Below are 11,687 nucleotides of genomic sequence, written 5' to 3'. Positions count from 1 at the left end.
GAAGTTGTGTCATAAGAAGGCTAGTCAACTCACAATTTCATATTGGCAAGTTTGGTTTGGCATCTAGAAGCATTTTGGCATATTTTGACATACTAGTAGCTCACTGTTTTCATAAGTTATCTACTGTTGTCATACATAATCTTATTGTTGTCCTAAAGGCCTAATAATTGCTCATTTGAATGTGATTGAGATATAAGTGACTTAAGAAAATTCCTTGATCATACTTCATTGATATTAATTGTTCCTTGTTTCATGGTTTCATGTGCTATTAGGTTGTTAGCATTGATATTTGGAATCTAACATTATGTTTCTTCTGAGTTTCATAAGTATCAAAGTTCATAAATTTACAAGCTCACTCTCTCTAAAGCATATTGATCTAAATAACTGTGTTATCTCTTTGAGTAATCATCATTGGATAAAGGCATCTAATTGTGTTTTCCTTTCTAAACAAAAGAGTCTTGGCAAATAGTGTTTTCATTATTGCTTCATTGGTGAATGATAATCTCATTAAGATCTAAATGTTCTTTACTCGAAATCTTTGGATTAGCATTGAAGTATCTTGTTTCTATTAAGTGGCAATCTAATTAATGTTATTTTCTTAAAGGATTCTAATCTAATTGAGCATCTTATGATTGTTGGCATTAAGTAATACTGGCATAAACATTTATCTTATCTTGGAAGAATTCAAATTGTCTCAAGCAATTTCCATTAGCATTTCATATTTAATCATTAAAGTGGATAAGTGCTCTAAATTGCTATCAATTACATTGGTTAAGCATCTTGTGGAAGATAATTTTGTCTTAAGTTGAATTGATCTATTGTTGAGTATTGTCACTTTATAATTGGGCACATTCTTGGTGATAAGACTTTCTCTTCGTTTATTATTAAGTACTCTTGTCATAAATGCTAATCATAACTAAAGTACTTAAGTGTTAAGAAATCTTAGCATAAGAATCACTCATAAACCTTGCACAAACATACTAAGTCTAGTTGCATTAATATCATACCTCCAAGCATAAGTTTGGTTGATAAACACCTAGGGCCACCCTTTCTCAATTTAGCTTGATGGATTCAACACCTTTCTAGTGGTTAACACGGTGAATTCGCAGCCGTCAAAGCCATAGTCTCTGCAACAATGGAGGCATCATGTGCTTGGAACACATGGGGAGGTATTGTTAATCAATCATTTACTTACTTCTCGATGGTTTCCATCCAACCTACTCTAAAGACTAGTTCCAATATAATTAAGAGGAAGATCCTACTTAGAATAAACATATAACTAAAAATAACGAAGATTTTTGCATTACACCTAAGTCTTAAGATTTGCATAGCATATAAGTTAGTGAAGCATCCAAGAAGTGATTGTCCATCCAGTTACTGGGTCTTTAATTAATAATAAGTAAGAAGTTGACTCCATAAGGCACTGATCTCACATTTGAATTTAATCTATTCGTTAAATCTTGCTTAAATTAACCAAGTAGCTAGGCCACTCAACCGTGTCTCCTGGAATCATTGGTTTCCAACTTGCCCTTCATCTTCACATTTCCATAGGGACTACACCCCATAGCTAGTTGTTGGGAGACAACTAGAATGGAGAGGTCGGGGATGAGAGTGATAACCCCTCGACCTAAGTCATTGTTGTAGTGCCTGTACAATCTAAGAGACAACATTTTTTGGCGACGTTGCTGGGGATAAACTTTTTAGTCCTTCGTCCTCACAAGAAGTTTTCAATCTTTCATATTTCATCATTCCTTATCCCATTAGCGCCAAATTTATAGAGCCATCGCATCTCTTCATCTTTTCATCACTTTATCCTTTTTCCTCTCACTAATTCTTCATCTTGTCTATCCGCACCTTCAGAACTTGGACATTTTGGTTGGTTTCTTGTTTGAGTGGTTATTACACATTATTTTGTCACGCCTCCTGTACTTCCCTGTGTCATACCCCAAAGTACCCGAAACTTGGAAATTATGCAGTGTACCCATCTTGATATGTAGTCTAGATCCTCCCTGAAGACTTAATGAAAACATGCCTTGAGCCTTCCTTGAAGAAGTAAGCTCAAAACCCTAATTTCAGGGTCAGCGCGACTGTGACACTGGAAACTCGTGTTGATGGTGAGTTGCACTATACTAGCCTCACGCTGCCAACACGCTTTTTACTTGGATACTCGTGTTGATCCCTAAAAGGTAAGTTTTCCCAAAGAGAACAAGAAGCTTTGTGATCTAGAGGCTTCCAGAACAACGAGTTGGAGGTTGTTCATTGTGGATGTGGTCGAATTCTCCCAATATTGCTTTTTGATCTTATCCCTATGAGCTACCTCCTTGAGATGAGGGCCTTCCTCTATCTTTGGAGAGATCTTAACTCCCTCTCCCTACCTATATATTCATCCTCTCCCATTCCTAAATGGTTGGTCTCTGATTATTTGCACCCTTATGCTAAGATAGTGCCTACATGCTACTCATTTGGCTTTGAGAAGGAGTGCTTGGAGAGCTTGAGCTTGGACTTGGACATTCACTCAAGGAGGGCTTATTAACATCAAGGCTTGGTTGTATGCTTCCTCTTTTATTCATTAATATATACAACTGTTGGTTCACTTTCCATAAATGTTTGTGTTAATGCATCATTTATCTTAATGCTCCTTGATATGTTAAGTGAATTACATTCGATTATTCTTGTTGTACTTGTATGATTTGTTGCGTCTTTGGCCTCTTGTGTAGGTATTCAAATGTTGTGAGCAATAGAGCTAAGCCTGAGGAGAAAGTGATCCAGATCTTCAACAAAGGAGGGTGTTATAGCATCAGAATGAGGTAGGTCTCCTTCCTCTTTTCTCATTTCGATTGTAATTTAGGAAAGTGTCTCGCAGATTGTCACGTTAGTTGCTACTCCCACTCATTGGGTTAGAGGAATCGTCTTTGTCCGCATAGAGAATTTACTTAAAAAACAGTGATGACACCACTTATTCATCTATTTTTTCTCAGACAAGAAATCCTCCCTGATATCCATCTATTTCTCTCTGACTAATCTTTCAGTTTTTTTCTTTTGGGTTCTAGAGTTAGATTCATGTTTAAGTGGTGACCCCATTTCTTTCATTTTTGACAAGAATCTCTACTAGAAGCTCACTTCTTGTGGATCTCTTATTTTTCTTGAACAATGATATCTCTCTAACATCCATTAGCCCATTTTCCCCTAAAGTAGGTCATCATGGATGACTCATTCACCCCTTGTCGCTTTACTGACATTCTTCATGATGTTCCAGGAGATGCCATTGATAATTTGCCTTCTTTCATGGGTAATAATGTAGTCACTGCTAAAGATCATCTTACAAAGTTCATTTTTCATATGGTAAAGTTCGATAGCTATGCATATGATAAACATGAGTATGTCAAGATGTGACTCTTTGTTCTTTCGTTAGAAGATGATGCATTGAATTGGTTTTGGGAGTTCCCTGATGAAACTTTTGACTCTTCACAATCAATTATTGAGGCCTTTGAAGGTAAATATGGAAATCAAAGGGGCTCACCTTGTGCCTCTAGTGATGAGAAAAAAGATGAAATTGGTCATGTGAAGGAACCAAATATTGTAGAAAGGTGTCAAGAAAATGTTCCATATTGCAGACCTTGTAATAATTTTCATGATGAATCCACTTGTGCAGTTGCAAGAAGAATCCCCGATAGTGGAAAAGTAGGGACAAGTTTTCAAATTGGTATCGACAATGGAAAGGAAAAAGATAAGCAACTTATCAATGAATTAACTCCAATGATGAAAAACATAGAACTAAATCAAGAGAAATTGATAGCAGTGCACGCCAAGGATATGAGAGCCATGCAAAATCATTTGATCACTATGGAAGCAAATCATAAAGAAGAAATGAGTTCGATTCAAGTAAATTATGATAAAGTAATAAAGGACATGGAAATAAATTTTCAAAGTAGGTTGTCAGCTATAGAAGAAAAACATGACAAGGAAATACAGATCATGAAAATTAATCATTCCAATCAGATGGTCACCATAGAGGAAAAATGTGCTAAAGAGATGGAGGTTATGATGTCCAATATGCACAATCACTTAATTTCTATAAAAGCATATAATGACAAAGTAATAAAAGATATGGAAGCTAGTCAGATATGTCGTCAAATAAGTTGTTGACCATGGAGGAAAAACATGCCAAAGATATTAATGTTATGAAAGATGAAAATTCTAAGCAGATGGATACCATGAGAATTGAAAATATCACTCTTCAAAATAAGTTGCAAATAATGGAAAGATATAGATACAGGAATTTCATAATAGATCAAATGATGAAAGAAACAGAGAGCCTTTGACAGATCATAAGCCTCCTAGTTTGATGAAGAAACCTTCATCTTCTTACGAAGAAGTCATTGATTCCATTGAGAAATGGTTAAATGAAGATGATTTGAGTAGGAAGGAAGCTTAAGGAAATAATATTAATTCTTACAAGATTGATCCAATGGCTTTGATAGAGTAGGTTCATGAGAATAAAGAGGAGTAGGTCACACAAGTCTTGGACGTTCCAAATTTTCCATATGAGTGTTTTTCAGATCAATAAAGAAGTTGTGCATCGACCACATCATCATCAACATCGCATCCTATCAAAAGAAAACGTGAAAAGAGGAAAAGAAGAAGGAATAGGTTTGATACATTTGATGGTCGAGAGTAGCTTGATATTCGGATGAGTCAAAGTCCTAACATTTCAAAATTCAGCATGATACATCCAAGAAGCAAACCACAGATCTGCCTGAAAGTTGGCAGATGCTCAATATGCACTATCTTGAAGACATTTGATGCCATGGGGCATATTTTGTATAGTATCTCTAGCCCTACTCCTTTTTTCATTCATGTCATTAGTTCATTTACGCACTTATGTTTTCATATCTTTATATTTCAGTTTGTTAAAGTAGATTTTTCTATTCCAGCGAATATTCTATGTATGCACGAGGATTTTGATTTTGAATAAATATCTATTTGATGGACTTCTATTTTCTTGGATACAGGATTCTAGGATTCTCATGTTACTTCATGCAAGCAACGTGTCCCCATATGGAGCCAGATGTTACACCCGTTTTTTCAACATTCCAAGGAAGCAGGATCCGAGGACTTCAAAAATATTTTTTAAAGTCAGAATCATTAGCCAACAGTCTGTTCTATGTCATTGTAAACCCATTCTGCAAAATTATAATGCAAATGATGCTAGTATATCGTGTATTTATGTAACAACCTGGGTAAGCCTATAATTTTGTCGACGAATTTCATCTTAGGATTTTTTTTGCCTGACTGATTTGTCTGTGTTTCTAAACACGGATTATCGATAAAGTTTTTCCCTCCAACCTCACCCCAAAGCTAGGGTGGAATTTATCGTCAAAGTCTTAGGTGAGTCCTAGTATTTTACTTAAGTCTTTTGTAAAAGTGATTTGGGAATAGTTTAAGTTATTTGACTAAATTATTTTATTACAGATCAATTGGTATACTAGATCATATTCTGTCACAAAATTGGGTAATTATTTGAGGGTCTATAACTAATGGGTGCTCCCCTTTTAAGGGTTGATTTTGTAAAATCTTACGTAAAAAGAATAGTTTAGTGCATGGTATCTCATACTTAGACACGAGGGCTAAAATATTTGAGGGTGGAAAAATAATTAATCCCCTCAAGTGTCAATTAATTATTATTTTTTTGGCAAAAACAAAATTAATCCAAAGCCAAAAAATTAATTAATTAGAGTCAAAAAATTAAAATATTAGAGAATAGATTCTCCAAGTGGAAAAACTCGTGGGTCTTAGAGAAATTAATTTTCGGAGGTCACCACCGAGGGAATATTGGAAATTTCAAGAAAAATTGTACCCTTGGGCTTTGGTGGTTGAGTCAAAGTCATTTTTTTGAGGAAATTAGCTCAAAATAATTATTTTCGAGCTAATAAAAAATGGGTTTAATGATAAATTCAAAAATTCATCAAAAATAAGTATTTTCGACGCAAGAGATTAAAAGTTGATAAGGGATCTATTGATAGTCGAGATTATTTTGATGGGGATCAAGCCAAGTAGTCGTTATTTTCCACTTGGAGGATTTATCTATAAATTAGAGGTCATTTGTGTCTCAAGCTAACAAATCTTTGGTTGATGTAACTTTGTAAAAGTTGATGTAAAATTATTGTCCTGCTGGGAATGTTTTGATTATCATAATAAAATACTTTGGGGTGTGGTCCATGGTGTCTTTATCTCGTTGATTTGTGGTATGTGTTGGGTACAGACATTCCTATATTGTGCTTTAAAGTTTAATTGAATCATTATTTCATTGTAGATGATCATTATTTCATTGTAGATGATAGGAACATTCTATTGGTAAGTTTTGGCCTTATCTTAGGGGATTTGATTCATTGTATGCTCTAACAGTCCATTCTTGAGAAAATATATAGTGTTTGTAGGTTCCCCAACTCTTGGGCTCCAAGTTCACAAATTGTGGGTATAGGTTGACCATATTTGGATTTTGAATATTTTATATGATTTTCTAACTTCACTAAGGTTGTGATTTGGCATTTATTTTTCGAAATACATCTAGCCATTGTCAAAATTTACAAAAAAAAATTATTCTGAGCATTGTAAACTTGTATATTTGTTATAATAAATTTGTAAATTATTTTATTTTCTAACCCTTGTTTTGTAGCTAAGGTTTTCTAGGGTTTTGGGATTTTGAATTTTTGTATATATTGGGGTTTTGGGCTATTGTAATTTTTTTTGTGGATGTGAGATCCAAGGACAATTGTTGGATTAGAGTTAGATCCAGGCCCTTGAGGGTAAGGTCTAGCCTCTACAAATTTTTGCAGGGCCAACAAATGAAGAATTTTGCAGAAATTAAAGATCTGAAGAAAAATAATTTTTTGGGAGAGGGTTTCAAGTTTTTCAGGCCTTGTATGCCCAACATCCTCCTCTCTACTACCCTTCCAACCTCCTTGGCCCCCTGCGTCAGCTCTTTTCAACCTTTTAAGGTTAATCGTAGGACCCTAGAGGTATCAGCCTGCTCTGATTCCTTTGTCGTGGACTTTTAAGGCCATTTTACGCCTCTAAGGCTACAACCTCCCTTCTTGCACCTAGACAACAACCTTTAAGGCTTGATGTGGGGCCCATCTAGGTGTAAAAAGGATGGTTGCAGTCCTTTTCAGGCCCTCTCCTTGCCTTGACCTCCCTTCCATTGCTCCTCGACCCTCCTCTCTTTCCTTTTCTACCCTTGCGTCCTCCTCTTGGGCCTCTAAACCCTAGCTGTAGACCTATTTATGCCTTTTCCCTTACCTCTTTCCCTCTTCTTAGCCCTAGTTTTCCCTCAATCATCTTCTGGTTGGTCATTCAATTTATGGACTAAATATTGGTGGGTTTTGCAAGAGAAATTTATTCGAATTTTGATGTTTGCGGGTATTCTAGCCCTTGGAAAAATTTGAGCAAGTTTGGCGAGCTTTTTCTAGGCATAAGGCCTTTGGTTTGACCTCTAACCCTTATCCTCTTATCTATGTTTTGCTACATCAAACATAATTACTTCAATAATAGTGGAACATATCATTTTAATTGGTTTAAAACAAGTTCATATGTTGTTTAACATACTATGGAATTAATTGCTTAAGTTGAGAATTCATCATTAGCCCTGTTTCATGGTTTATTTCTCACTACAATGAGAATAATCAGATCTAACATATCACTCATAAACACAATTAAGAGGCATATAATTCATTGGTAGGATATCTAGCATATTGTCAAATCATTTAAGCAACTAGCAATTAATATTTTTGATGGCTTCTATCTCTGCAAACACAGGCGTTGGTGTAAGGGAACAATAAGCCATTTTTTTTCTTTAGTTTCAATTTCTGCAAACACGGGCATTGGTGCAAGGGAACACAAGTTGTTTTTTCCCAGCCACGCAACCTATAAAAACATAATTTAAATATCACTTCAGAAATCCTCAACTAAGGATTTTTTTGGAAAATCACTCGCGAGTTACGAAATAGACCCTACTCTGCACAAAACCCAGATGGGGGAATTTCGAATTTTGTCTTCCTCAGACATTGACCTGCAATTTTGATGACAATTTTCCCTTCTGAATTTCACTTCTTATGTTGGCTTGATACAGAGTGCTCTGTATTCTCGAACTTGTAATGTAAATGGCTCTTTCTAATACACAATATGGACACAAAAGCACTTGATTAAAGGATTAAATAAAATGTGATTCTCGAGGTTCTCATTTAAATGTAAATAATAGGGAGAATACAATGCATGATTACTTACTATACACGGTAATTTCTTTGGGAAATATATTAAAGAGTAAAGACCAAAACAATTTCAAACACCAGATATTAATATGACTGTTAACAAGCCTCACAAATGTTCACACAGTTTAAATATCTTATACACACCCAAATTCGACTTGTTGATAAAAAAACCACTTGTCTAAGAAATGTTTAGTTAACTTCAATCTCACACAGAGAACAAAACTCCCCTACTCCAATAAACACTCCAAAATCTTTCATAAAAATGTTCCTTTTTTTTCCAAAAAAATAAAATACAAATAAATAAATAAATAAATTTGTCCAAGAAATGAGTTCCTCGATGTGAACCAATTTCCCTTAGCTCTAACTCCATACTAGCTATAAAATCATTTCTTTTAACTAGATGTTCCTATTACACAGTAATTTGTCACTGTCTTCATCCCAGTCTTCCTACTGTGTCATGAGTCCAAATCATTCATGCTCATGCTCTCTAATGTTGCCAAATGACCCACTTTGCCAAAGTTTCTGCATCATCGCGACTATTGTCAAAATAAACGCGTTGATGAGCGCTCCAAAACAGACCATACGCGCTGTCATCGCGGAAGTACACGTGATTCCCGCGATGGTCGGATTTCATGAGACAGCGCGACTATTGCTTTTATTTGATCGCGATGACATGACCTTCTCCGTTATGCAGTAGCGATGTCAGCGCTCCAGTACAGTTATGTACCCGCGATGATCCAGTTTGGGCGAGTTTGTTCTAACAGCCGGCCTTCCAGATGACTCCAGACCTGGTTGTTGGCCTTGTTTATGTCGCCCTCCCTTCTCTGGCATGACTGTTTCGTCATTTGTGCTACCTTCCTTGGAGATAAGCTCATCTTCCCACCATTCGTGGAGACTCCTTCTCCTATTTAAGCTTTCACCATTGCTATGAGCTGCTAGTTTGGAATTCTTAGTTTTTGGAGTGTTGCTGATAGTGTTGTGAGCTTGATAGGTAGATGGTGTGACAAGTGTGGGATTGTTTGAGAGCTTGAGGAAGGTTGTGAAGTGTTTTTGATCTTGTGTGAAACTTGTGAGTGAGAGAGACTTGTTTTGGGAGATCTATATTCAAGGGTGAATGCTTGAGGAACATGCTGGCTGGACCCTCTTGAGGAGGCTTGTGACGTCAAGACCTGGGTTGTAAGCTTACTCTTTTTCATATTTAATACAATCAATGATGTTTTCCTATGTCTCGTGTGCAATGTACTAGATAGCTCATGATTTCTTGAATTTATGGGTAAATAGTTCTTTGTTGTATCCAGTTATGTGCTTTGTTGTATTTCCTTGCTTTGTTTCAGGTTGATTACTCTCTAGGAGAAAGAAGCGGAAGCTGGAGCAGCGCAACGGAACTCCATCGACCACCGGTTGAGGTAGGCCTCTAACTTGAACTATTTAAGGAGAATTGTTGTTGATTTGTCCTTGTTTGTGACTAGACCCACTCTAGGGCTAGAGGGGTTGCCTCTGTCTGCAGAGGGAACACTTTCCTGCTTCACAGTTCCTAACTAATCTTAACTAAATATCAAAAACTTTTCACAAATAAACTTTAAAATGTTCTAGCCTTGGCATGTGATCAATCCATTACATTTTTAGGATCTTGTTCTGACTTTAATAACTTATCATTTTTATGTGCTCGGCCTAATGCACCTGCATCAGACTCCCCAAGAAAGAAAAATTTTATGAGCTCCTGCTCATAAGATCTTGTATAGAATGACTTGCTTTCTGTAGTGTTGCTTCATCCATCCAAGTAGAATCCTCCATCGGACGGTCTTTCCACTTCACAAGAAATTCCAAGTATTCTTTCTGTTAGAGCCTAAATTTGCCTTAGGCTGAAGGAAGGCAAAATTTGAGATAACCACACACCAGGCTCAATCTGGTAGCTAGCCCTACCAGAACAGGAGAGGGCTCTCTCCGGGTCACGCTCAGTAAAAAATAAACAATATGGTCTGAGATGACTCAAAATGAATACTGATTTTAGGCTAGTAAATAAATATGAAAGAGGTAATTTAATGAATGACTGAATTTTCTGGGCTATATGGGACAAAGGACAACATGAGCTGGGAAATTGAATCAAAGACGCAGAGTATTTCGTGAGGCAAGATAGGCAGGAGGTTTAGCAATCAAATTGAAGTAATATGGAGTGGAAAGACCATTGAGAGGTTGAAAAGGGCATAACCAATGAATCCTTTTCAAACAGAAGAAGACACACAGAGGATGAATGCTTTTCCAAGGCAGAGCAATAAACTGGATTCTACCTTTCTTACTTAAAAACATTCAACTGGAAATGATTATGAATGAACTGTAAAACATAACAAGATACGCTTGAAACAGAAAGAAGAACATATGCTAAAACTCATACCACATTGAATCTCATGAATCAGAGCTGCATCATTTTATTAATTTCCTGGCCAAACTGTACAGTGAAGCACCGAGTTTTCTCTCACACCTTTCCCAGAAACTCCAACCTCTTACAAATGATTTTCAATACCATAAATAAACTCCACTATGAGAAAATGCATCGACCCAAAATAGGGGATTGTTTAATCATTATTAGCAGAAGATGAGAAGCCAACCATTGGTAAAGGAGCAGCGTTACGTTTTCTTCTCGAATCTGCTGATGACCAATGAAGAGGTGAACTCTGTAACGTAGACCTTCTGTGTCGTAACTGAAGACAAAAATAGACTTCCGATCCTATTTCTCTGCTATGGTTGATGTCTTCGTTTTAAATTTAGGCGTTTCGGTCTTTGACTGTTCGCTTTCCTTTTTGCCGTTTGAATAAAGCTAATTCTTAATAAAAACGACTTTTAAATAAGATTTCACCTTTAATGACGGGAAACAGAGTTCCGCCAATTCCAGTTGTAATTTCTCCTTTAATACAGGGAATTAAGCCAACATCATGAATAATATTCCGTATTCTTTCTACAAGATCCAAATAAGCTTCTCGTGTATAACCTCGTCGCATTCTTTCAAGGACAACTGTACTCCCACTCTATGCTGTTAAATGAAAGCTTTTACAGATGTTCCATCGATCTTTCATCAGGAACGACAAGTCATCAAGAAAATCCTTAGGATGGGGAGATGTGAATCTCAATCGCATTTCAGGAAATTCAATAGATAGACGATCTAATAGATTGAAAAAACGTAGTCCAGTATTCTTCACCCTGCATATGCTGGAAAAGCCTTGACTAAGAGCCCAACTGATCCCTGTAGGAAATGCACCATTCCTCTTAATGTCTTGCTATAATATGCCTTTGCCCACTTGAACTTTTTCTAGACGCTTTTGAACTACATCAGTTGAGCTATTGCTCCTAACAGAGCTTGGTTTATTCTTTTTTGAAAGAGAACTTGAGTGGTTTATTGAGTCAGGATGTTGAAGTTGCTCTTTA

This window comes from Pinus tabuliformis, chromosome J (genome assembly GCF_031772625.1).
Source record: "Pinus tabuliformis cultivar Carrire ecotype Pingquan chromosome J, CPIR1, whole genome shotgun sequence".
In the NCBI taxonomy this organism is placed as follows: domain Eukaryota; kingdom Viridiplantae; phylum Streptophyta; class Pinopsida; order Pinales; family Pinaceae; genus Pinus; species Pinus tabuliformis.
This window is presented reverse-complemented; position numbering follows the sequence as displayed.